General features: G+C 38.0%; 1 protein-coding gene across 1 annotated transcript in view; it reads right to left on the bottom strand.

Moving 5' to 3' along the window:
- bmpr1ba (bone morphogenetic protein receptor, type IBa) overlaps nucleotides 1-26,990 on the bottom strand; it is a 156,264-nt gene that overhangs the window by 87,461 nt on the left and 41,813 nt on the right. Inside the window, exon 2 of the mRNA XM_041788291.1 lies at nucleotides 23,341-23,398. The gene's annotated coding sequence lies outside the window, so the exon portion shown is untranslated. The remainder of the gene's footprint in view (nucleotides 1-23,340; nucleotides 23,399-26,990) is intronic.

Raw genomic sequence — 26,990 nt, 5'->3', positions numbered from 1 at the left:
GTCATTATGGCCAAAAAGTTCAATTTTAGTTTCGTCAGACCACAGAACATGTCTCCAAAAATTAAGGTCTTTGTCCCTGTGTGCATTTGCAAACTATAATCTGGCTTTTTAATGTTTCTTTTGGAGTAATGGCATCTTCCTGGGAGAGTGGCCTTTCAGCCCATGTCAGTACAGGACTCGTTTGACTGTTGATAATGACACACTCTTACCAGCTTCAGCCAGCATCTTCACAAGGTCTTTTGCTTTTGTTCTTGGGTTGAGATGCACTTTTCGGACCAAAGCACGTTCATCTCTGGGACACAGAGCCTGTCTTCTTCCTGAGCGGTATGATGGCTGGACATTCCCATGGTGTTTATACTCGCATATAATTGTTTAAACAGATGAACGTGGCACCTTCAGGCATTTGGAAATTGCACCCAAGGATGAACCAGACTTGTGCAAGTCCACAATTCTCTTCCTGATATCTTGGCTGATTTCTTTTGATTTTCCCCTGATGTTACACAAAGAAGCAGTGTGTTCCAGGTGTGCCTTAAAATACATCCACAGGTGTGCCTCTGATTAACTCAAATGTTGTCAATAAACCTATCAGAGGCTTCCAAAGACATGACATCATCATCTGGGCTTTCCCAAATTGTTTAAAGGCATAGTAATCTTAGTGTATGTAAACTTCTGACTTTGAAGAAAAGTAATAAAAATTGTCTTAAAAAATCCTTTTCTCATTATTCTGGCATTTAGCAAATAGAAATAATTTTGGTAATCCTAATTGACCAAAAACAGGAAAAGTTTAGTCTGATTTAATGTCAGACGGTGAGAGAAAAAAGTTTATGTGCCTTTTTATATAGTGTATGTAAACTTCTGGTTTCAACTGTATGTGTGTGTTATTTTAGTTTTTAATTTCAAAAAATTTACCAACAATTCAGTTTCCACCTTGACTTTAATGAAATTTGAAAATCTGTTTTATATACAGCACCCAAACTTTTTGGTAATTGTTGTTGTAAATTTGCATTTGATAGACTTTAAAGTTTGTCACACAGGAAAATCTCTAGGCATTATTCATTTTGATCTAATTGAATAACATGAAATGAATATTACAGGAATATCAATTTGCCATCAAAACACACATACAAGGATGATGGCGTGACAGCAGGTGTATAAACTGTGCCAACATCACGCTGAGACAAAGTTCCAGTCAAAAGGGGTCAGAAATAGATCAAATAGAACGAAGGACTCCTAATGAGAAACAAATGACAACAGAGAAGCATCTGATCTGAACATCAATCGCACGTCTGTTAAACAAATGGTGGACAGACAGCTTTTAAATCACATGCTTATGAATAAGACTGTGTCAGCCTGGAGCTCTTAATTAGCACAACATGCTTTAAAGCAGCTAATAGACTGGAAAGCACAGAGGAACATTCCAGTCTTTCTTGCCTTTTATTTCAAGTAGTTTATACTTCTAACTAAAAAAATAATCCAAAAGAAAAAAATAAAAAATTAAAATGATTTCTTCTATTAAGCAGCAGGTATACAGGAAGGTTACCTGAGACAATCCTGCACAAGTGCTTGAAATAGCATAAAAAACATTCTTTTCAAGTGCGGAAACTTAATGAACATCAGCTGATTCTGCTTTCAACTCTACAAACTTCACGTTTCACCTGACAAAGTGAAGCATTACAGTGAATTCATATTCTGCTGATGTATACTGCCAGTATGTAGGTAGAAATTTCCACATCTGCTCACTCCCTGAAGAGCACAAAAACTGCTGATGTGCCACAGAACTGATGAAGAGTATCCTTTAGGTAGAGATACAAGGATCACTCAAGGATAAGAACAGCAGTGTTTCTTTAACCTTGATTCTTTCATCACATGAGCATGTCGGAACAAGTAATTGGACCTAGGTACCTGATTTAAGCCCTGCTGACTAATTCTGACTGAAACTGCCTCTTCTTTTACTGACTCTTCAAATAATTAAAAGTTTTGCCATGCCAAGGACCCCTATAGCAAAACCTCTGGTGTCTGCAAAATTTAAACATTTCTTTTGCTAAATTTATGTTTTTGCTCCCAGGGTTAGTCAAGCAGTATGCTTTGACTTTCCAGGAAGCACATAGCAAGAAATCTCTAAATAGATGGCTACATTAATTACAATGCATACGGAATATGATAAAATTAGTTTAAAGGCAACAAATCTGTACAATGAATCTCAATATGAGGGTGCAACAGGCTTTATTCTATAAAGGAGGAGGCTGGGGTGGAGGAGCTTAAGCTTTGCCAGCAGCAGCAGAATGGTGCAGTAGCATTCATGCAAAAAGGCATTAGTGAGAAGTATGTCACATTTAAATACTCCGCTGTGATGAGAGAAAGAGCTGAGAGGGGATATTTGGGATCAGCTGGCCGTCAGCTGATCACAGCTGGGTGTACGACAGCTGTGCCCTGCATGAACTAACGCTGAGCTTCATTTGTGTTATGCATGAAATGTGGTGCTGAATTGCTAACTATCAGAAGTCCACAGGTAATACTGATTTCATGTGAAAAGGGCTCTAGACATCCAAATTGAGTATTTTTTGTTTAGTTTTTATAGAGGCAGTGAACACTGACACTGACATTTGCACCAAACAGACAAAAATCTGCATTTTATGGCATTTATAGCTTTACAGACTCTGCTTTGAAAAATTGTTTTCTGCCTCTAACCAACTTAACTATTCAGAGACCATGTCCTGTCCTGCACTGCCTCGGCTCTGAGAGCTCCGGCTTTAGTGACGTCAGTGCTGGAGCCAATGGCCCAAACAGGTAGAGCTCAGGACCACCACAGTCCACCACTACACTGTAGCCTGCTTCAGGGGACTCTGGAGGGGAAAAATCCTCCACCTCAAAAGACTGCTATGAGGCAGCAGTGTTGCGGGACTCTGTGCCACTCTCTGACAAGGGGACACCACCATCACTCCTGCCTCATCTGGAAAACCCTGTCCTTTTCCAGTACCAAACTGGCCATTTCGTACACATTTTTCAAAAGTCTGAAGTGGGTGAAGTTAGCTTTGAGCTGGGGGTCTACTGACACTTTAATTATCAAAAATTTGCAAAAAATTGCAAAAAAAAAAAAAAAAAAAAAAAAAATCCTATATGGGGTGTTGTCAAGAGGAAGATAAGAGACACCAGACTCAACAATACAGATGAGCTGAGGGCTGCTATCAGAGCAACCTGGGCTTCATAACAGCCCAGCAGTGCTACAGGCTGGCTGGCCCCATGCCATTCCTTATAGATGCAGTGATTTGTGCAGAAGGAGCTCCAACCAATTACCGAGTGGATAAATGAACATAATTTTCGAGAAGTTCAACATTTCAGCATTTTAAATGCTCATTTTGATTTGTGTATTTTAATGTTTCAAGTTTTTGAGATCATGGATTTTTGAATCCTGTGAGCTGTGAGCCAATATCATCAACATTAAAACAAAAAAAGGTCTTGAAATATTTCATTTTGTACAAGATGAAACTAGAATTTATGGAAGTTTCTTTTTTAAATTAAATCACTGGAAAAAATGAACTATTTTGAGGTGCATCTGCATAAATAATGGTGGGGCAGCGACAATTTTGAGGACTTTGTGATGGGACCCAAATGCATATTTTAACTGGAATGTTCCCTGCAAAAAAACAATATCAACTGGAACAGTCCAAGTACTTCATAACCCGATGAACCATTTATTAAAATGATGTTTACACAATTTATTTAATCCTTTCTGTTTACTATTTAATCTTATTTCCCACTGTTCTGTCTTTTTCATTCCTTCATGCATCATGCATAGGCCACCAGCTTTTGTGTCTGTGTGCATGTTGGTGTGTACAGCGGCTGAGGTATCCTGGGAACATTATTGGTTATTCTAGACGATCGGCCCGTGACATTTAATAACAAGCTCCCGTCGTCTAATCTAAAATGCCTGCAGCTCTCCAGGTACGCAGGTCCGGCTCAGTATCAGGTGCACAGAACAGATGAGCCTCTGAACCAGAAAAGCACAAACACACATGCATGCAGGCGCTCATTCGACTCGACCCTAGTCTTCAACAATGCCACATTTGTCTAACAGCTGATCTCCATATGATAAGAGATAAAAGTATATTAGGCAGGACAGCCACACACACACAATCATGCCTTCAGATGGTTATCGTATTTACATAATCATTAGTTGTGGATGAGACTCCCTCATGATCTGTGTGCTGTTCCTGCTGGTATTAGAAGCAATTACTGCTTGAGAGATAAGCCATATATACACACCATATATACGTGTTTGCAGGGTGTGTGTGCAAACACACTCACTTCATTTGCATGCAGTGAGAAAAAGTTGACTTTTTAATCCGTGTAAACATGTTAGTCTGACTGAAAGTGTACAAAATCTTACATCTCAAAGGCAGGATGATAGTCCCAGGCAATCTGAGCATGCGTCATAGTTCCTTTGACCCAGAGTTTGAACATCATAAATATGAAGCATTGTAAAGGGATTGTGTTCACCCCGTTTGTCACAACAGTTAAAAGTAGAGTAAGTTTAGATTTTACAGATCAGTAAAGGTCGTCCATGTTTTCAATGTTCAATACGCAACCAGTTTGCTGACTGCCAACTTGTCAGCAAGGTCAACAGGAACTAGGTCCAAAATGGTGCACACCAAAAGTCTCCAGTTGTTTCTGCACTGTTGTTCAACCTATTTTCAAAAATGTTTGGGCGCTGTGTAAATGTAAATAAAACAGAATGCAATTGTTGTCAAATCTCATTAACCCATATTTCTACTGTGAAGCCATGCTGTTGTGATGGCTGTGGTATGTGGTTTAGCATTGTCTTATTGAAATATGCAAGGCCTGAAAGTAACGTGGATAGAAGCATATGTTGCTCTAAAACCTCTATATATTTTTTAGTGTTGAAAGTTCTTTTCCACATGTGTAAGCAGCCAATAGGCACCAATGCAACCCCATACCATCTGGGGCTGTGTTTAGTGTCCTCTTTAGAGTCTGTGGTTTCCAACAAGAATTTCAAATTTGGATTAATCCGACCACTAGAGGTGGGAATCTTTAGGCACCTCACGATTCGATTATGCTTCATAGGGCTACGATTCGATTCTTAATTGATTATTGATGCATTTTGATTCTCTTGTTTATTTTTTACATTTCTGTCTTTCTCACTGTCAAACATAATAAAAAACATCACATTTGTGTTTAGAAAAGAAGAGATGAACTAAGTTTCCACTATCCTCTAATGGGAGATGTGTGTAAGTTGGAAATTTACAATTACACTGAACCAAAGGCAGCAGCACTCTTTCACTGTAACATTTCTGAAATTACAAACGTAAAAATGTTCTTTCTCACAGATGAACAACTGGTAATCTAAATCTTGTTGTTACATGCTGCATGTCAGAGTTCCATGTTTTTGTTCCTGCTGTTCCCCAGTATTAAATATTTAAATTATTAGCTATTATCAATTATTGAACATTTATAAAGCGATTCAGAATCTTCCACCTGCACAATGTGATGTATCTGAGAATCAATTATTTCTCCCACCTCTACTGACCACAGAACAGTTTTCCATTTTGCCTAAGTCCATTTGAAATGAGCCCAGAGAAAATTACAGTGTGTCACATATGTCTTCTTTGCATAACACAACTTTCACTTGTATTTGTGATCGCACAGTGAACCATGTTGCTGAACAATGATTTCCAGAACAGAATCATAACTGCTTAGTTTGCATGCTGTGTCACCAGAGGGCCCGAAGGTGACAAGCATCCATTATCTACCTTAAGCTCTGTCTCTTTCGTGCAAATATTTCTCCAGATTTTTTTAATCTTTTGATATTACTGACTGTAGATGGCGGGGTATTCAAAGTAAAGTAAATTAAAGTAAAGTAAAGTAAAGTAAAGTAAAGTAAAGTAAAGTAAAGTAAAGTAAAGTAAAGTAAAGTCATACTTTATTAATCCCTGAAGGGAAATTCACAGTTTACACTCTATTGTTTTACATGCTACACACACATTGACGGAGTGATGGCCTTGCTGCTCTCGTTGAAGCGTTGCCGTGAGCTGCTGGGGGTTTTGTGCCTTGTTCAAGGGCACTTTGACAGTGCTCTGGAAGTGATCTGGCACCTCTACAGCTTCAAGGTCTTAATTTTAACATGAGGAGTATTTTTCTGAAAATTTTCCACCTCTGCCTATCTTTACTTTTGAGAGACACTGCCTCTCTAAAATGCTCCTTTTATACCCTGTCATGCTGCTTACCTGTTACCAGTTAAACTAATTAGTTGCAAAATGCTCCACCACCTGTTTTTCATTAATACCCTACTATTTTAAGATGTGTTGCTGCCATCAACTTCAAAATGAGCGAATATTTTTCTTGAAATGGTAAAATGTCTTAGTTTCAACATCTGATATGTCATTTCTGCTGTGGTTTTTAGGCCCTACATAACAGTGCTATTGTGTCATGGTCATGCTGTAACTAGTGCCTTCCTTTTTTTCTATTTTACTGCTATTGCACCCTGGTCACTTTGTGATAATGCTTTGCATTTCATATCTCATAGAATAGGGCTTATCTGTTGCTTTATTTATCTAGTGTGTTTGGCCTTAGCATCTGAAATAAATCTAGCAATTTACGATTCATCTGTGAATATTTTAGACAATCAATTTACTTTCATACTATTTTTACTGAGTAGGACTTATTTATTGTTCTATGTGATAATCTGTTGTTGTTTGTGATGATTTATTCTACTGCATAAAACTGGTCTGAGATGACAAAACTGGCTTCATTTTAGCTTGAGGCTGGCGTGTGACCTAGAGCTATGCAGCCGTATGGATTTCTCCTTAGATAACTCAGGCCCATTTCCTAGGGTACATTGTGCTGAAAGCAGAAAGGCTCGGCACTCTGTGGCAGTGTGATAGATGACATTCTCAATAGCTGTTTGTGGCTAGACTAGATCAACTTTGAGATGGCTATTTTAAGGTGTTATTAGGTACTATGTGAAGTTATCTGTTGTTTTCTGTTGTTGTGGCTGTATCTTGCTATTACTATCACTTGACTATATTGTAAATATAAATGTGCAAAGAGAAACAAAATACAACACCACATCAACGTTACAGAAGTAACTTGGTTTTAAATTGTCAGAAAGACCAAAACATACCCTCACAGCACACAAAAACACACTCGCACAGACCAAATCCGACCCCTCTGCCCCTCCCCGCGGCTTGGAGAAATTACTGCCACCTGAAGCGGAACCCTGTCCATCATGCAGAGGCCCCCTGAAGCCCCACAGGTGTCCTTTAACATGTCCAAAGGTTCCCCTCCTCCCCCTCTGGCTCTGCATGTGGCTATTCATCTGCTGCAGAGGAGGACATCAAAACAAAACACATCCTAGGGGCGAAAAGCTCACAGTTAAACGTGCTCATGAATTACTCCAGAGTGAAGACACAGCGTGGTGTGACGGGACAATCACACTTGAATGTAGATCTCACGTAATGAATTTTAACAGAGTTTTCAGAGCACTGCTCTCAAGAAGCTCGATTAGTATTCCTGCTGCATCTTTCTCATCAAACCCCTTTCAGTGTTTCAGTGTCTGCTGCACACATTGACTTCAGTGCTGTAACTGCAGTTTAACTTCTCTTTGTTCTGCTTTCCATTTCCACTTGTGAGTGCTTTTTTTTAACAAGTTGACCCGTAGCTACGAACCAAAGAACAAATCACTTCATCCTGAGCAGACATGCAGAGCAAAGATGAACAGAAATGGAGACAGGAGAAAAACACTCCTAACCACAAAAGCACAAATATGTGTTTCTAAACCACGCAAGAGCTGGCTGCAGTTTTAAGTACTGCTGAACAAATGGGGTTTGTTTAAAAAAATTAGAAATGGAGCATTTCTCAGGTCTCACTTAATGCTGCTGAAGTAAAAAAAGCTGCAGATTTGCCAAATTTGCTGACATTGACGAGAAGATGCTGACAACATATTATCCATGGCAGCAAATAAATGCTTTCCACTGGCCCATGGTTCATCTTCCTCTGCAGTGAAAGAACAGAGATTTGTTTTTTGCCAAAGCTTAAAATATTGAATTTTAACAAACTGACGGAAATATAAATAGAGAATTTCTCTGATACCAAGACCTGGTAAAAATACACCTCTTGCCACAACAGCTAAACCCTACATTTTCCACATTAATGCCAAAGGGTAGGGTGTTCTGATTGTTGTTGGAGGAGGGTGAAGTGCTAGGGGTAAATGCCCCTTCAAATTGAGATTTTCTAAAGGCGTGTCTCAAACTAAGTGCTATGGAAAATCATCAGCAAGATTGCTGCTCAAGTGACAAAGAAGTGTACGAACACAACCCACAAATCCCAAACACTCTGTGTCTGAAGCAAGGCATGCACAATGTGATTCTGCTGTGGTGTGCATCAGATCAAGATAGTAAATGAGATCATGTGACTACGAGTCTAATTTGAGACTAACATGCAAACAACAGATTGCTTTGTTCTTCTGAGGGTCATTTACTGTTCATTTTGATTTTCATTATCATTATTCCATAACATTTTTGCTTTGTGTCATTGGTTGGTTCATCAGGAAATTAACAGGTTTATGATTTCCAGAAAAGAAATTCCAGAAAAAAAATCAAATCCTGTGGTTCTCAATCTCCAAATGTTTAGCCTCTCTTTGTCCATGACATCCTATTACCTCTGGGACACTCTGACTGACCGATGGCCTTTGGCTGGTGCTGCAGGATGAGACACAGTGTTGATATAGTGATGAGATTAACCGTTGAGAAGTCTGGGCATTGTGTAATATTTAGAAATTGACAGATGCTCCTGCATCAGATTGAAATTGAAGAGCTTTGTGGCACTAACTGCTGTTGTTTCCACCTTTCTAGATCTTTGCTTGTGTTGTACTTACTCTCACATGTAAGTTGCTTTGGAAAAAGTGTCTGCTAAATTGCACTGTAACATTGTAACATGTGTTCTTGTTCCTGTTTTGGTAGATCTTTTCTACTTGGATTAATGCATTTTGGCAGCAGCATTTGCTAAAATTAGACTCAGTGCATTTCAAGATTGGATTGCTGGGGACCGACCAGAGCATATACTGGAAAACTGCAAAGATTGCCTGGAAAGCAGCAGTTTTCTCCAGATTGTGCTTCTTGTGCAGATCACTGCACAGACTGAGTATGTGGAAAATAAGGGTTTGTAGTTTCTGTGCATTTTAAAAAAATCAAAGATGACATATTTGGAAATGTCAGGTAACATCACTACTGTATACATATGATTTAGTGCTGCTCAATGATGTCAAAAATCATTATCAAGACCATTTTGACTGATATGAAAATCAAAATAAGAACCACTTGACTCATGACTTTCAAATGGTAAAAAGATTCATATTGTTGCCTTGTGGGGCAACCATGACCCTGTGACAAATTTTCGAAGTTATTTTATATTTTTTCAACTCTGGATCCTCAAAACTAAATTTGTTTCTTGTGACTAACCTTTTGTATTAAGCAATGGTTGATTTTGAAACACCAACCTTGTCTTTGGACAGGAATTTCTTTGAAATTATTCTTTCCAAAACACACACAAATTCTCTAAACATCCATGAAAATTCTTCAAAATATCTTAGAAGTATCCAATAAAAAGTATCCAAACATTTCTTTAATTAGACCCCAATTGCTGCATTGAAACTTTACCATAAGCCTAATCATTCAAATAAAAACTTCCCCAAAAAATTCAAAGTAAATTCCTGAAAATTTTCAAGAAAATTTCCCATGTTTCAAAGCAAAAATTTAACATCCAACATCCACACAAATTCCCAGAATTTCCATAGAAATTTTGTATATTTGTACATGTTTTGGTTTATTTTGGTATAAATTGCTTGTACAGTCAATTTTCAAAAGTCAATTTGTTATATGTTAATTTATCTGATTTTTTTATTCTATTCTGAGTACCTGGTTTCATTCTATTCATGTGTCGCATGCTGCAGAATGACAACAAAGCTCCTTAAAACCCTGAATCGTTGAAAATTCTTTAAAACGCAGAGCAAATTTCTTCAAAATTTCAAATGAAATGCTCCAAACTATACAATCATATCCCCTATATTTCCATAATTATACTTTAAAAATTCCCATCAGAGTCCAAAAGGCTTACAATTAAATTTCTCCAATTAACAGGAAAAAGAACCACAAAAAAATCAAAGCAAATGTCCCCAAAATTTTCAATTAAACTCTCCAAAATAAAAAAAAAATTCCCTAAACTTCCATGAAAATACCTTTCAATTCCAAATCAAATTTCCTTATGATTCCAATTAAATTTCCCAAATTTCCATAAAAATGCAACGACAAAAATCCAAGACAATCACATTAAAAACTTCCAATGAAACTCACCAAAATATACAAACACATTTCCTAAATTTCCATGAAAGTACTTAAACATTCCCAATCCAAGTCCAACAGGACTACAAATAAATTTCAAAGATTTCCAGGAAAACGCCCAAAAAAAGTACTTAGCAAATGTGCCCAAAATCTTCAGTGAAGCCTTCAATAATCTACAGTAATTTTTCCTAAATTTCCATAAAAATACCTTAAAATTTTAAATTAAAAGCCCAAAAGATTATAAATACTTTTCCCAATTTTCAATGAAAATGCATATTAAAAAATTCAAATAAAATTTCTCCAAAATGTTTGTTCTATTCAAATATGAACTTGACACTCAGCATTTTAAAGACCCGACATTTGATGTGGCTTCCATGGTATTATGTGATGCTTAATGCTGTAGTTTACATCATTATTTATTACAAGTTTTTTTTTCTTTTTTCTTTAATTATGACTTGCTGGGTCATGTTATTATATGTTGTCCTGTGTGGTTTCATTCATTCATTCATATTCTATTTCTAAGCCAGCACCTGAGTGCCTAGTTTCATCCTAGTCATGTGTCACATGCTGCCGAATGACGACAAGCTCCTTAAATCTTTTCATCCTAGAAAATTAAATAATTAAAATTATAATAATTCTTATATTATCATATTATTATAGTATAGAATTATAATAATTAAATCATACAAAAAGTCCAATGAAATGCTCCGAACTACACAAACATATCTCCTAAATTTCAGTTAAATACTTGAAAATTCCCAATCAAATTCCCTGAAATATCCAATCAGCATTTTCTCCAAACATTTCGGGCAAACTACTTAAATGTCAATGGACATTCAGGAAAATACTCTAAAAAAGTTATTGTTTAATCTTGATTATCTTTTTTTTTTTCTTTTGGAACTGAAGGTGCTGAATTGAGACCTGATTAATAGTCCAGCATTGTGATGAAGTATCAGGATCTTTAAGGGCTATTCTGTTTTACAAGGGAAGATATCAACACTTCCCCTTCTGACTTTTTCTGGGGGCAAAGCTGCACTCAAGAATAAAAGGAAAGGCAATGGGGTAGAGGTAAAAACTAGAAATGGGACTGAGCACGATGGAACCAAAGAAAACGTTGAAGATTAAAACAAGAACACACAGGTAGTCAGACAGACGGACGGACAGGCATGTCAGCAGCCAGAGACAGACAGACAGACAGTCAGACTTTCAGAATAAACACTGGAGCTCTCAGAGTCACCCAGGAAGAAATTCTTCACTTTGATGTGGAGCCATGTGACCTCGCAGCAGTCTGAGGAATTGAAGAGCCGTCCAAACAAACGTCAACACTGCTAACACCCTCAAGGTCGCCGCATGGGTGTGGGTGTGTGTGTGAATGTGTGTCACTCTGAGTTTTAGCGTGTACGTGTGCAGCCACAAACTTGATGTGTGCCACAAACTTGTGGGTTTGGTTTGTCAGTCAACTATTTTCTTATGAATGTTTTTTCAAAGTGTAATAAAGATTTATGAGACACTTTAACAGTAGCTGCTGCTTTGTATCTGTCTGCTTGGAAATCCCCTCAGTTTCATCTTCTTTTTATTGTTTCCAGCTGCAAACCAAAATGTTTTAAATCCATCATTTTGTCAAAAAGCAGATCAAATCTGAAGGATTTATACTTTACAACAGGACAGTAATATTCAGACAGTTTAGTATCACTGTTGATGCAGCTCAGAAGTCTGTCAGCTAACCAACAACTTAGAAGGACTCACGATGCCAATGTTAATGCAACTGTTATCAGTGCTAACCTTGCAGATGGGTACACCTGTTTCCATGTTTCTCACTGGCGAATCAGTCTTGCAAAGCTCCCGTCTTAACCATTTGGGCCCGGTAAAAAAGTGACCGGACCAATCAGCAACAAGGGGCAGTACTTTCAGGCACTGCGGAGTCATGACGTAAACAAGCAACAACAAGATTCCGGTGCAGATATGGCAGAAGACAGATGCTTCTGCCATATCTGCTGCTAAGTTTTATCAGAACTTGACAAAATGTCTTCGTTAAAAGAAGAACAAAGAACAGCAGTGAGTTGTTTTCTTTTCAGAAACGACAAAAATCGTGTACTAACATATCTACAGTCACCATGGTTTGCATTATGCAGTTCTCTATGGAGTTTACTCCTTTGGTAGGGGGGCAGTTTGGTAGCTGCTACATCACATGTTTTGTTGCTCTGATTGGCCTGTGAAAAGAAGTGGGAAGCCACTGAATGTATAGGGAGATAAGAGGTATGTATATGGTAAATGAATAAACAACATAGGAGGGGATAAATTGACATTATGGGCAATTATTTTCATTTCTTCTAGAAAATGCCACATAGCTGCAAGACAGTCTGGCTGCAGATTGTGGATCTGAGGTGTAGATCCTGACCTTTGATGTGAGACGCTGTCTCTGTCAGAATGTTAGTTTGGTAATTTGCTGGTAAAATGTATCTCCAGTTTAAGTTGTTTGGGGGGAAAATTCAACTTTATTTATGAGCAAAGTCTGGCAGTTAAATTTACTAAATGGCAACAATGCAAAGACAAAGAAGCTTTTCATAAATAAAACAGAAACAAAAAAATCAGGGGTAAAAATTATATCAGAAAGGCCAACATCAGAAATAGATAAGCGAACACTGGCTTGCTTTAGCTTTGTTAGCTTAAGATGACATAGCTATGCTAGCTACATAGCTTATGTTACCTTGTAGGCCAATGTAGCTATGTTTGGGAACATTGCTACGTAAGTCATGTAGATAACATAGCTATGCAGCTTAAGTAGCTAATGTTAGCTTCATAGCTTCATATCTCTGAGCTTCTTGAGCTTTAGCTTGAGCTACATTAACTCCATAACTACAATATCTACATAGCTTCATAATCAGCATAGTTTATGCAGCTCACAGAGCTACAATTGCTACATTTGAATGTGTTCATGGAGGACAAGCATTTTCCTGTCAGTAGATGGTTTACTTGGCTTCATTAAACATTTTGTATTCAGGTTTTGCACAGGTATTTAACTTTAAACATTCAGTTTTCTAAACCTTATCTTAACTTTACAGAAAGGTTTAATCTGATTTTATCTTAAATGTTTAAGCATGTATTTCTGTCGTGGCAGATGCAGTGTCTCAACGTAACGGTCTGTGAGAGGGGCTGTCTAAGGCCTTGTCCACGGATGAAACGGTAAGTGTTTACAGATTTGTTCAGTCTGAATTTCAAAAAGTAGTATTACAGCCTCCTAGAATGCCCTTTTCACGTGGATGAAACGCCGATATGACAAAAAATTTTGCGTATACTCCTGAATTCGTCTCCGTGTGGACGGGGCCTTAGGTCTACAGTGTTGAGGCAGACCCCTCTCCATAGATGGTGTATGGAAAGGGGAGGGTAGGACCTTTCAAAATACATTTTGGAGGGAGACTGGACAAACATTCTGTCGGTCACATATTTTGTGGGCAACAAAACATATGAAGTAGTATGTGTGCATAAGTAAAGAGGCAACTACAAAACACGAGCTTGACTGTCTGTTATCAAGACAGTACATGGTACTTTGCTATCAGTGGAGCCAGTTGGTAAATTAAACTCTGGCCAGAGTCAGTCAGGAGAAGAGCAAAAACACCTTTTCCACCAGTGTGTTTCTTTGATATTCTTTTGATAAAGAAATGTTGTTCAGTTGTGATAAAACTGCTGCTATAGCTGCATCAATGCTAATCTCATCAGGCTGTAGATGTTTAATTAAACCACACCCTAAAGTACCGCCTCTTTTGCCTTAAATGTCCCTGATTGGTCCGGTCATTTTCAGCTTAAATTTTTGCAAAGCAGATCCACTTGATTATGGGCATGGGATCTGACCAATGCATCTGCTGTTTGCAAGGTTAGAAAAAATACATAAATGCGAGAATTCAACATGAAAGATATATATATATATATATATATATTATTATTATTATTATTTTTTTTTTAACATTTGTTACAAAACCTACCTTTTCATTCAAAGCTTTAGTATTACCATGATTTTCAAAAACAATTTTTAAAAACAAGGGAGTTTGTCTTATAATCAGGGTTGTCTTATATTCAGGTCAATGTGGTGTTTAAGGAAAAGCTACAGTAACATTTAGATGTAGCTTCAGCTGACATGCTAATAGCTAGTATGTACTAAATAAATTTGATCCTAGGGTGCATTTTATTTTAAGTGTTTTGGGATCCAAACTTTATGGGTTGCATTCTGGTCTGTACTGATGAACAGGTCAGCTGTTAAAGTTATTTTGCTCACAAGTTTGCAAGTTTTTAACTTTATATTCAACAAAATATGATATCATGTCAATGAACTGTTCAAAAACAAATGTTTCTGTGACTGAAAAATGCTATTTATTGTTTTTGCAGGCTCTGCATACAGCTCTCCTACGTATTTATTGTATGTTTTGTGGCAGTTTTAAATCAATCTGTTTGTTTTCATTTCACTATTTATCAAAGCTAGTCATCCTGAGTGAGCATCATCTAAACCAAGAAAACTTATTGGTGTGTTTCACTTCATTACAGCTGTATTTGTTCTTTTTCAGCCCATCACAGCTGAACAGCTCCAGAGACAACACTTCTACTCTTTAGACACAATCATCACATTGCTGGTAAACAGTGGTGTCCCATTGCAGAGGTTTATTTAGGAGTCCGTCCTAACCCAAACAGGGATTACAACAAAGCCTGCAGCTCCCTCTTTTAGACCACTAAGTACTTTTTGCTGCTGCGGCTGCCGAAGGCGAGCTGGCCGCTGAAGAATACAGGCAGCTGTTTGTGTGTATGAGAGAGAAAGAGACAGAGAGGGAGAAGAACAGGGTCGGTAATAAGAGAAAGTGTGTGTACAGAAGAAGTGTCATCACAGCAGCTCACACACAGCGATGAATGAGCGGCACTTTAGATCCGTCTGATAAAAGCTTGGCCGGAGCTGCTGAGGAGCCCTGTAATGTATTTACTGCATGCTTTAACTCAGTAAAAGCCTGACGACTGTACACTTACACCGACTTTAACACACAACCCACATCAGAGAAGTAACACTGGAAGTCATTAAAACTATTCATCTTTCTTTATCACAAGGAAAAGGCAGAAAAGACTAAACGTGAAGAAAAATTTTCAAGAGAAACAGAGTGGTCAAAATAAATAATACATATCTCTGTAAAGAAATAACAAAATAAGAGTCGGTTTGAGGTCAAATCCACATGAGCCAAATGTCAAATGTCACACAGGCACATTTATTAACAGCCAGCCGAACAACGTCAACACACACATGAACCACCTGTTTGGGGCCCCAATGGTAATGGTAATGTACATGTACAGAGAGGCTGGGGTTCTAGCAGGTAAGTGTCCCAGGTCCAAGACCAGCCTAGCAAGTGACATGTAACATACTGTAAGTTGGTAGTCCTACTGTAAGCTTTTTAGCTATTCAGTCATTTTAAGAGAACTTAAATGAGACACATAATAACTTTAGCAGCATCATAAATTTGCCATCTGAGAGATTACGCTTTCCTGTTAGCCTGTCAGGCTTTTTAACCCTCTGATACCTCAGCTTTTGGTTGGAATTTATTTTTAGTTTCTACCATTTATTTGGGATCAGAAGGACCTAAAAAGTTCAAACATCAGCCTTGTCTTTAAAAAGGAATTTCTTAGAAATGTTTCTTTCCCAAATTCACATATATTTTGTAAAAATTCAAAGAAATTACCTAAATTTTGAGTAAAAATTCTTAAATAAATTCTAAAGAATTTCTCCATTAAAAGTCCCCCACATTTTCTCCAAGTAGTCCCTAAATGTTTTAGTGAAACTTTATCATAAACCCTCAACATTTCAATTAAAAAAATTCCATGTAAATTCCTGAAAAAGCAAATCCCACCCAAAATTAAAAAAATATATATTCAAGAAAGTTAAAAAGTCATTCCCTAAACTTCCACAAAACTGACAGTAACATCCAAACAAATGTCCAGAAACTATCATGAAATTATTGAAAAAAAAATTAAAGGATCCCCCTTCACCCATTCTCAAGTTAGCAGCAAGTTAGCAGACAGAAAACAAGAAACTGAACTGGATCCCATGTGGCAGTTTTTGGGTTTAAATAGGAAGTTGTGGAATTGAATGTGGTAATCTGCCAAGTATGCTGCACAGTGATGCCGAGATTATGACGGCAGCAAGACACATTTTCCTGAAAACTCCCTACCAGAGTGGTACATGTCAGAGAGAAGATGGCCCAGCAGCTACTCCTCTACAACTACAGAGACCTATCTCAGCCCAACAGTTCATAACATTGATAAGTGTGGGGTCTAAATAGTTTGTGCCTCTAAACAAGCTTTTATTCCAGGTTATCACATTGAAGAGCTCCTTGACCAAGGTCTAGAAGATGCTCTCTTGTTATTAACTGGTCCAGTCGTCACCAGCACAGACTGGTGCTGGAAAAAGGGGACTAATGCAATCGAGGCTTAGAGCCTGAATGGATGGACAACATTTCTGTGTTTTTGGCCATCAGCTGCATCCTGTGAGTTATTGCATAGGTTTTCTTCACGCTTATTAAGGAAAATGATCATTTCACAGTCAGCAATAGTAAATAAAACAGAAAATTTTATATTGTTAATGTTTGGCCTGTCTTTTCATCAGTTATTTCTATTAGTAAAAGCTTGTGTCTTTTTGAAGATAAAAAAGTGTGCTAAATTTAACTTCATATTGATTTTTACCCCTTCTTCATACAATTTTTAAAAAAATCCAATATAGGGGTCTAATTCAATCACCATACTGGTGTCATTTTATGCATCAAAAAGCTGAATTCAACATGTATACAGCAATTTAGAGGACATTTCAAAATACCATGATATATATCAGGCATCGTGATATAGCTAAAATGTATTGCGATATAAATTTTAGGCTATATCACCCCGCCCTATTACCACTCATTCCCATTCCTCTGTATACTCAGATGTTTGCTATTAGCTGATTAAAATGTTATAAATATAAGTAAAAAGATGCAATGTCTTGAAAACACTTGATATTCTTTGAATTTCAAATAATAATTTACAGCTCTACAGACTGGAGTAGATCTTAAATAAGCTTTCAAATCAGGAACTGTATTGTCAATAGGAAATCTGTTTGAATCAAAAATTAATTTTACCTCAAATTATAAACCCCTCAATTGGAGCCAAATTGAATTGTGTGATACTGAAAGATTCGTCCCTGTGATAGTTATGAGTAAAATGTTAAAGATACTAACATTGTTAATGGTAGAAACCAAAATATATTGCTAGTGTATTTATAGTCAGAGGAAGACATGACCTCTACACACTAAACTTGATGTTGAACATCAATAAAAGTGCCAAATCCTAAATTTAAACCTTAATTTTTTTCTGAGAAACCACAGGCAAAAGAAAACTTTTGGTACAGTGCCCTCTTGGGGACAATCAACAAGCATCCCCAGTCACTGCTGCACCATTGGTTTATATCCAACACTGTCACCACATACTGTATAAAATTATCAAAGTTTCTACAGAATTTCAGGCAGGTTGCCCCCGAAAGAGTTCTGAGTAATAGTGTCATGCTGTGAGGTTCATGTTTGAACCATGATGTGTGGAGGGGAGGGGGGCCTCAGGAGCCAGGGCGTGATGTTTAAAACCTGAGCAGAAATGACAGATGAAACAACACAGTCCGATGCACTACATGGTTTTATTTTGATTCATTATAACATTCTCCTATCATCAGAATAAGTCAGAGGCCTCAGAAGATCAGGCCAGCTGCTCTTTAGTCAAAGAGCTCTTAATGTCAGAATACTTCATGGAAACGTCTATTGTGATCGAGCCAAACCCTGCAATGGAAATCCACCTCCTTTATTACCTGCCTTTGGAGAAATGATAGGAACAAGAGCATTTATCCACTGAGGAGAGAAGTTGTGCGTAGTTTGGTCTGTATCTACAACAGATTCATAACAGACGGCCTTGGAGTGAGATGTAATGGAAAACAACATGGAAGCTTTATTCATTTAAAGTTCATGACCTCTGAAAGCTACTTCCCTCTTCATCTACACTCATTCAGCTCCTCTCTGCAGTCTGGACCTCAGGGTAAAGTGCAGTCATGTTGAAAGATGCTGTTGCCAGCGCACCTGTGTGTGCACCACAGTTTGTATGTGCCTGGCGTGTACAGAGGAGTGTGAGTGGGTACATGAAAACATGTTCTCATGTTTCAGCAGTAATGGCCCTGCTGAAACATGTGTCTCCCACTCAGAGGTTTCAAACTGCTGTTAAATACAGACACCACACAGGAAGGGTGGGGTTGTTTGACCTCAAGAGTACGGGTGATGTGCCCCCTTCAGGTAGGGCTTTAAAAAAAAAAAAAAAAAAAAAATTTCAGTGAATCAGACTTCATTCTGAATGCTAATGAGAGATCAAGAATGACTTAAATAGGAGTAAAAGTGTGTGAAGAAGGTAAGAAACTGGGTATTTGGGGTGGGTATCAAAAGGTAACTCACAATTCTATATGATGCGTTGTAATATGATGCAATGCATTACAGCAGTGGTCCCTAAAGTGGGCAGTGAGCCTGTGACACCTGCGGTGTCCTGACAAGCAGGTTGCAGCATGGAAGGGAAAGCAACACCAGCTGATGACTTTAGTACTGAAGAAGATCAAGATTCAATGATGCAGCTGTTCAAGTGAAAGACACTGTCTGCATTTTGGATTGGAATGAAGGAGGAGTACCCCTGCATGGCACCCTGGTTACACTCCTCCCTGTTGCAACATCCTACCTGTATGCGACAGGTTCTTCTAGGATCGCCTCAATCAAGACAAACTACAAATCAAAGCTGGAAATTGAGAGTGAGGTGAGGGTGGAGGTCTCCCAGCGGCACCCAGGGCTTGAGAGGACCCATAGCATAAAACAAACCAGCAGTATTATTGCAGGACTAAACCTATAAGACTTAAAAAAAGAAAAAAAAAAGTCATTATTTTTCCAGGAATTTTTTTTCTTCAAATTGTCAGATTATCAAACCTCTGGCGAACAAGGCGATGGTTGATATTTTTCAAAATTTTGAGGTTTAATGTTGTGATGAATTACAAAAGGAATTTATCAGCAAAAATCATGAAAAAATGTACCTGTAGATATGTATGGTGAGGGTTGGGAGGGCTTGAAAAAAACTTTTCATCTGCCAAAGGGGGCCTGGCAGAAAAAGTTTGGGAACCACTTCGTTACAGAGTGATGTGTTACATGATATAATACGACATGATATGATATAGTGCAATACCATGTAATACAATGGGATTCAGTACGATAAATGGCAATATGATATAATACCTTGCAATATGACATGATATGATACAATACACTGCAATACAATATGATGCATCATGATAGGATGCAATAATGTACCATGAAAATTGATACCATGATACCAATGATACCATGCAATATGATGCAATGCAATTAGATACAATACCAATTGATATGATGCAATATGATACCATGCAGTATGATACCATGTATGATATGATACAGTAAGATGGATATGATATGATATGATATGATATGATATGATATGATATGAAACAATATGAAGGATACGCTACATAGACAGTCATGGACCAAAGTATTGGCACCCCTGGAACTTTTCCAGAAAGTACACCATTTCTCCCAGAAAATGTTGCAATGACAAATGTTTTTGGTTTACACATGTTTATTTTCTCTTATATGCATTGGAACAACACAAAAAATCCAAAGAAAAAATACAAAATTGACTCAATTTTAAACAAACTCAAAAAATGGGCCAGACAGAATTATTGGCACCCTCAACTTAATATTTGGTTGCACACCCTTGGAAAAAAACAACTGAAACCAATCACTTCCTATAACCATCAACAAGCTTCTTACACCTCTCAAATGGAATTTTGGACCACATTTCTTTTGCAAACTGCTCCAGGTCTCTCAGATTTGAAGGGTGCTTCTTGCAACAGCAGTTTTGAGATGTCTTCATAGGTATTCAATGGGATTTAGATCCAGACTCATTGCTGGCCACTTCAGAACTCTCCAGCACTTTGTCTTCAAACGTTTCTTGGTGTTTTTTGAGGTATGTTTTGGGCCATTGTCCTGCTGGAACACCCATGAACTCTGAAGCAGACCCAGCTTTCTGACACTAGGCCCTAGATTGTGGCCCAAAATTTTTTGATAATCTCCAGATTTCATGATTCCTTGCACACCGCCAAGGCACCCAGTGCCAGAGGCAGCAAAATAACCCTAAAACATCCTTGAACCTCCACCATGTCTGACTGTAGGTACTGTGGTCTTTTCTTTGTAGGCCTCATTCCATTTTATGTTAACAGTAGAGTGATGTGCTTTTCCAAAAAGCTCTACCTTAGTCTCATCTGTCCACAAAATGTTCTCTCAGAGGGATTGAGGCTTACTCAGGTACATTTTTGCAAACTCCAGTCTGGCTTTTTTTATGTCTCTTTGGGGTTCTCCTCGGTCTCCTGCCATAGCGCTTCATCTCATTCAGATGACCATGTATGGTCCGAGCTGACACTTTTGCACCCTGAGTCTGCAGGACAGCCTCAATTTGTGTGGAAGTTGACTGAGGATGTTTATCCACCATTCCAACTATCCTGCGTTGCAGTATTTTGACAATTTTTCTCTTCCATCCACGTCCAGGGAGATTAGCCACAGTTCCATGGGTTACATTACACACAGTAGACAATGGAATTTCAAGATCTCTGGAGATGGTCTTGAAACCTTGAGATTGCTTAAATTTCTCCACAATTTTGCTTCTTTAGTCCTCAGACTATTCTGGGCTCTTCTTTCTCTTCTCCATGCTTGGTGTGACACACACAGGCACACAACACAAAGGTTGAGTCAACTTTTATACATTCTAACTGGCTTCAGGTGTGATTTCTAGATTGCCAGCACCTGTTACTGCCACAGGTGAGTTTAAATGAGCATCACGTGCTTGAAATAAAATGATTTACCCACAGTTTTAAAAGGGTGCCAATAATTTTTTCCAGCCCATTTTTTGAATTTTGTTTAAAATTGTGTCATTTTGTCTTTTTTTCTTTGGATTTTTTGTGTTGTTCCAATGCACATAAAAGAAAATAAACGTGTAAATCAAAAACATTTGTAACTGCAACAATTTCTGGGAGAAATGGTGTATTTCCTGGAAAAATTCCAGGGGTGCCAATACTTTCGTCCATGACTGTATGATACAGTATGAATGATATGATATTTACCATTTGATATGTTACGATGTGTATAATAGAATATAATGAGGTATATATGGTATTATACGATGCAAGACTATACAATATGTTTGATACAATACAATACCATATGATATCTATGGTATGATAACATACAATATGGTACGAAACAAAAGTGGGAATCTTTAGGCACCTCATGATTTGATTTGATTATGAGACATAGGGCTACGATTTGATTTTTTAATTGATTATTGATGCATCTTGGTGCACTTGGGGTTACTTTTACATTTTTGTCTTTGTCACTGTGACAAACATTATAAAAACATTACATTTGTCTTGAGAAAAAAAGAGATAAATTAAATTCGCACTACTTTTTAATGGAACATGTGTGTAATCTGGAAATTTACAATTGCACTGAAATGTTCCTTGTAACATAACTGAAATCGCAAACATAAAAATATCCCTTCTCACAGATGAACAGCAGGTGATCTAAATCGTGCTGTTACGCACTGCATATCAAGAGTTCCACCTCTTTGTTCCTGCTATTTCACAGTATCGAACATTTAATTATTATCGATTATGGATTATTGGACATTTATAAAACCGATTCAGAATTTTCCACCTCCAAATCACGATGCATCTAAGAGTCGATTTTTTCTCCCCCCTCGTCTACAAAAGGATATATACAATAGGAGTCAAGCGTATATATGTATATTCATATTAGTGATTCTGCTATATTGGATTAATTTCAAGGCCAGTGTTGTGCCTAAATGAGTTTACAGAGTGAAACACTTTGAACTTTAAGCTTACGTTACTCACGTTTTATTCCACAATGAGATTCAAGTATTGTCCCTTGGGGGTCCATCGCTCATGTCCTAAGAATTAAGCTCAAACTTATGCCACCTCTAATGCAATCTGCCTGCCAAAATGTCCCAGGTATGAAATGTGAAGTATAATAAAACTTCAGGTATGCCTTATCATGTTTTGTTGCTGTTTGTCCCTTCAATGAGTCACTCTGTTTTAACACACCGTGGTTTCATTTAAAATTTATTTTCCTGGACAGACATAAAGTTACTGATGTCACCCACACAGATGCTTGCTTCTTTAGCCTGGATGGTTGTTAAGCACCAGAGTTTTTACACAAAAATAAAATGACAGAACGGGGTCACACAGAAAAGGTGCATAAAGTCACCAACACTCTGCTGACTCCATAGCTGAAGAGTTCTGAACTTCCACTGGCATACATGTAAGCACAAAAACTGTGCCCCTGGAGCTTCATGGAATGGGTTTCCATGACCAAGCAGCTGTGAGCAAGCCTCACATCACCAAGTCCAATGCCAAGCCTCAGATGGAGTGGTGGAAAGCACATCAACACTGGACTGTTGAAGTTTGGTGGAGGAGGTACAATGGTATTGGGCTGTGTTTCAGAGTCTGGGCTTGGTCCCTTATCTCCAGTGAGAGACAATATTAACTCATCAGCAAAGACATTTTGGACAATGCTATACTTCCAACTTTGTGGCAACAGTTTGGAGAAGGCTCTTTCTACTCCCACATGACTGTGCCCCAGTGCACAAAGCAAGGGCTATAGAGACATGGTTTGATGAGTTCAGTGTGGAAAAACTTGACCGGCCACCACGGAGCCCTGACCTCAACCCCAACGAGCTAAGACAATGCAAGTGCTTCAGTTTAATTTTGAATGATCTCCTTGATTTTGGTGGACTTAAAATCTACTGTAACTTCTTCCATCCATATTGATTATGTAATGGTAGACTGGCGGGTTGTACTTGCTCTTACCTTTAGATGATCCAAGCTGAGTTTGATCCTGGATCCTGGCCACACAGCTCTACAGTCCCTGCATGCACAAACAAAAACACAAGAAAATACAGTAAAAAAAGGAGAGAAAAGCCCAGGAGATAAATGTATGTTCATGATATAAGATTTACTCATCCAAACACAGAGGGAGTGCTCCCCAAATGCATGCTCAAGCTAAAGTTACGATGATCACCTGTTGTGATTAAAATATACCTTTAAGCCTGCTATGGTGTTATCGAACAGAATCAGATGAACGTGTTTCAACAAATTCATATTAAATCCTGCAGCTATCACAGAGCTCACAGCCAGATTTTCAGTACTCTGAGCAGTTTCATGGACCTCACATGTTTGCTCTCATTTTATTTGATGTATCAAGTTGAATGAAGCATAAATTAAGTCATAAAAGAGGCGTGTACATCAGCTGTAAATCACTGTTTTCAGACAAACAGGCTGCATGCCAGGGGGACGTTTTACTAGACGTTGTGATTTGAGGGTCAGGTTGTTCAGATTCCCACCTGTAGAGCTGGAAAATTAAAGTCAAATAAAAATTCTTTATAAAAACATGACACTCAGGGCGGGTCCATTTCTTCATCTCTAAGAAAACACAGCCTCCAAAACACTGTAACTCACACTGGATTCATTTCACACAGCGTTCCTTTTTATTGCCACCCATTAAAACACTCCCGCCTCATGGATATATATGTGAGTGTATGTGTGGTTATGTGTCTTTTTCTGTGTGTCCGTCTGTGGCCTTTTTGCATGTTATCCCCCATAGTCAGAACTAGCACTGGACAAAGAGGCTGATTCATATTAGGTGTTAAAAAGGCCAGATTGTCCATAAATCAAAGCTACTAACTTTAATACATCCCGCAAACCACAACGAGTGGAAAAAGAAATTAAAATTACCACTTTTTACTCAAATAAAGGTGCCATTCAGTCACTGACAAAGAGAATGACATGCCTTTCGGTTACAGCCGAGGGTCAAAATATTCCAGAATAACACTTCTTTTAGCCCACACCACTCCAGGAAACTCAAACTCTCCATGCTTTAATAGCTGTGACGGAGCACAGACTTTAAATGAAATGTATGCCTTTAAAATGCCAGACAGATTTAGAAAAACAAACCAACTGGAGTTTGTTTGCACAAAGCTGGTGACAGATAATGAATGAGTAACATCACTACAAAAATATGAAAATATAAGCCAGGCCTAGACATGACTCTGAAGAAAAAGAGCTTTATAGAGGTGATTAATTAATCTAACTCATCATTTGCTGCTCTGCTTACTTGAACCAGGGAGCTTTTGTTCAAAAGTACACTGACTTAAAAAGGCTTTAGTCAACCAAAGACCATCTTGGTTTACCAAAAAAGCTCCGCACATCATCTTCAGGCTAGATTAACCCAACCAGTGTTGTCAGTGTTCCCTAGCTGGTAGTCTAAAGTTGCATTTCCACCAGGAGGTCAAGTTTGATTGAGTACGGTTTGGTATGGTAAACCCAAAAACAGTTTGCGTTACCACAGACACCAGTACTCTCACTTGGTGGGTGGACTGAGGGTAAGCATGTCGCACCACAGGCAAGAGCAAGTCTCAGCAGTTTCTTCCACTGAGTGGCAGAAAGCAGGAACTGGTGACAGAAATCAGTAGGGAGGAAGCAGAAAACAGTTATATTTCCACTGAAAAGTGCTGCATATAAGCTAAACTCCACTCCATTCTCCATCCTCTCTCCTCAAAGGAAAAGTAAGACCTTTCATTTCAGCAGATCAGCCATACAGTAAAATAATATCTGAGGTGACTGAGCTTTGTAGGCCAAAGACCAAACATTTGTTAACTCCACCAGGGCTGAAATGATTCCTCAAATTATTTGGGTGATTCGATTAAAAAAATTCCTCAAAGCAAATTATCTGCCTCGAGGCTTCGCTTAAATCAGTCATGTATCCATATACACCCATATTGTTGCCTGGGCATTGCTGTGTTTCACACAGATGGCATTGTGTGGTGCAATGTACTTGTTTTCGCTGTTACTATAATGCAACAGGCATGATACGAGGCGTGAAAATCACGAAGGAAGAGAAGTTGATGCAGCGATGTTTACAGGCATGCGTCCTGCGTTTTTACGCAGCCACTGCCTGCGACTGGCAGATATGGCACTATGTCTCTCTCTCTCTCATTCCCTCTCTCTTTCTCTCTTACACGAGCGCACGTCATACATTGAATTATAAATTATTTCAAATTCAGCGCACTGACGTCTTGATTGCAGCATATTTTTCAAAAAGTGACAGCATCCCAAATAATTTTATCAGACTTATATTGATAATAAATTGACACCAATTAAAGAGAAACACGCTATTGCCACAGACATTGACCTGAGACTAAATAGGTCAAAGTTCATCATCATATAGTCAGGATTCAACAGGTCACAGAAGCAGCTTTATCCCTTAAAATGTGTTCTCCATGTCAGTGGGTGGTCTTAAAAGATTATAATTTTATGGCGGATGAATTCACGAACAAAAATGTGCAAGTACTCGGCTACGAAAAGAATCTATTACAGCCCTAAACTCCACTGATATTCATCACAGATTAAATAAAGTAACCTTTGTAAATCAGTGGGATTTCTGTTTGATTTGATACTGATGTATTTCCATGACACTTCATAAAGTGAACATATCCAACACTTTAACAGTTTGTATGTACATAGTATGATTGTTGATCCGTGTAAATTTATCACATTAAAAGTAAGCCGAAGGTTTAACGTGTTAAAATCAAACTTGATTAAGTAAGAGAGCCAGGGAACATCGCTCTCTTTTTAAAATGCACCCTAAATCTTTGCAAACAGACTTAACAACCACAGAGCGCACATATTTAGTGAAAGAAGTCAATAAATCACTGCAATACGGAGAAAGAACTGATATAAAGCTTTGTAATTACAAAACTTTGACATTAATTCAGTTTCACATCCATCACTGATGGACTGGGTGGATGTGTGCCTTCAGGCTCTGGTTCATCTTCTTTAAAACAGGTCCACATAAATGTCAGGAAACATGATTTGTGGCTATATCGATGTCCATGGTCCAAGAAACAGTATGGACCTCTGTTGAGTCCAAATCTCCCTAAATTAAGTTGATAGTAGCCTTTTTTTTTTCTTGTTTTCACTCACTCATCACTGAGCAGGCAGCCTTGACATTAAGCCAAGCTAAGCAGGCATATCACAAAAGTGTGTGTGCAGCTCCACCCTTCTGGGAAGGATAGGTAGGCTTAACACACAAGTTCATGATGGTGTAAAATTAAAAAATAACAAGATATCCAACTGAAAGCAGTGGTTGGATTTTTGACATAATAATCTAAAAAAGCCAGAGTTTTGGTTAATGTAGAACATTTACTACACTGTATTTTTCCCCCACAAAATTAAGATCTTTTTAAACTGGAGAATTTAAGTTTTTTTCTTGAAACACCTTTTTACATAGATCTTTAGCCAAGAACAAGTCAAATAACAAGTCAGACAAAGGCTTCACCCTGACTCGCTTTAGAATAATAAGTCTGAAAAAGACACCATTTTTGTTGTGATTTACTTGCAATTAATGAGTCTTAAGTTTGCTAAAATAACGTCATGATGCAGACGTGTCAAAGTAAAATCAC

Source organism: Cheilinus undulatus, linkage group 5 (assembly GCF_018320785.1).
Source record: "Cheilinus undulatus linkage group 5, ASM1832078v1, whole genome shotgun sequence".
Lineage (NCBI taxonomy): Eukaryota > Metazoa > Chordata > Actinopteri > Labriformes > Labridae > Cheilinus > Cheilinus undulatus.
This window is presented reverse-complemented; position numbering and strand designations above follow the sequence as displayed.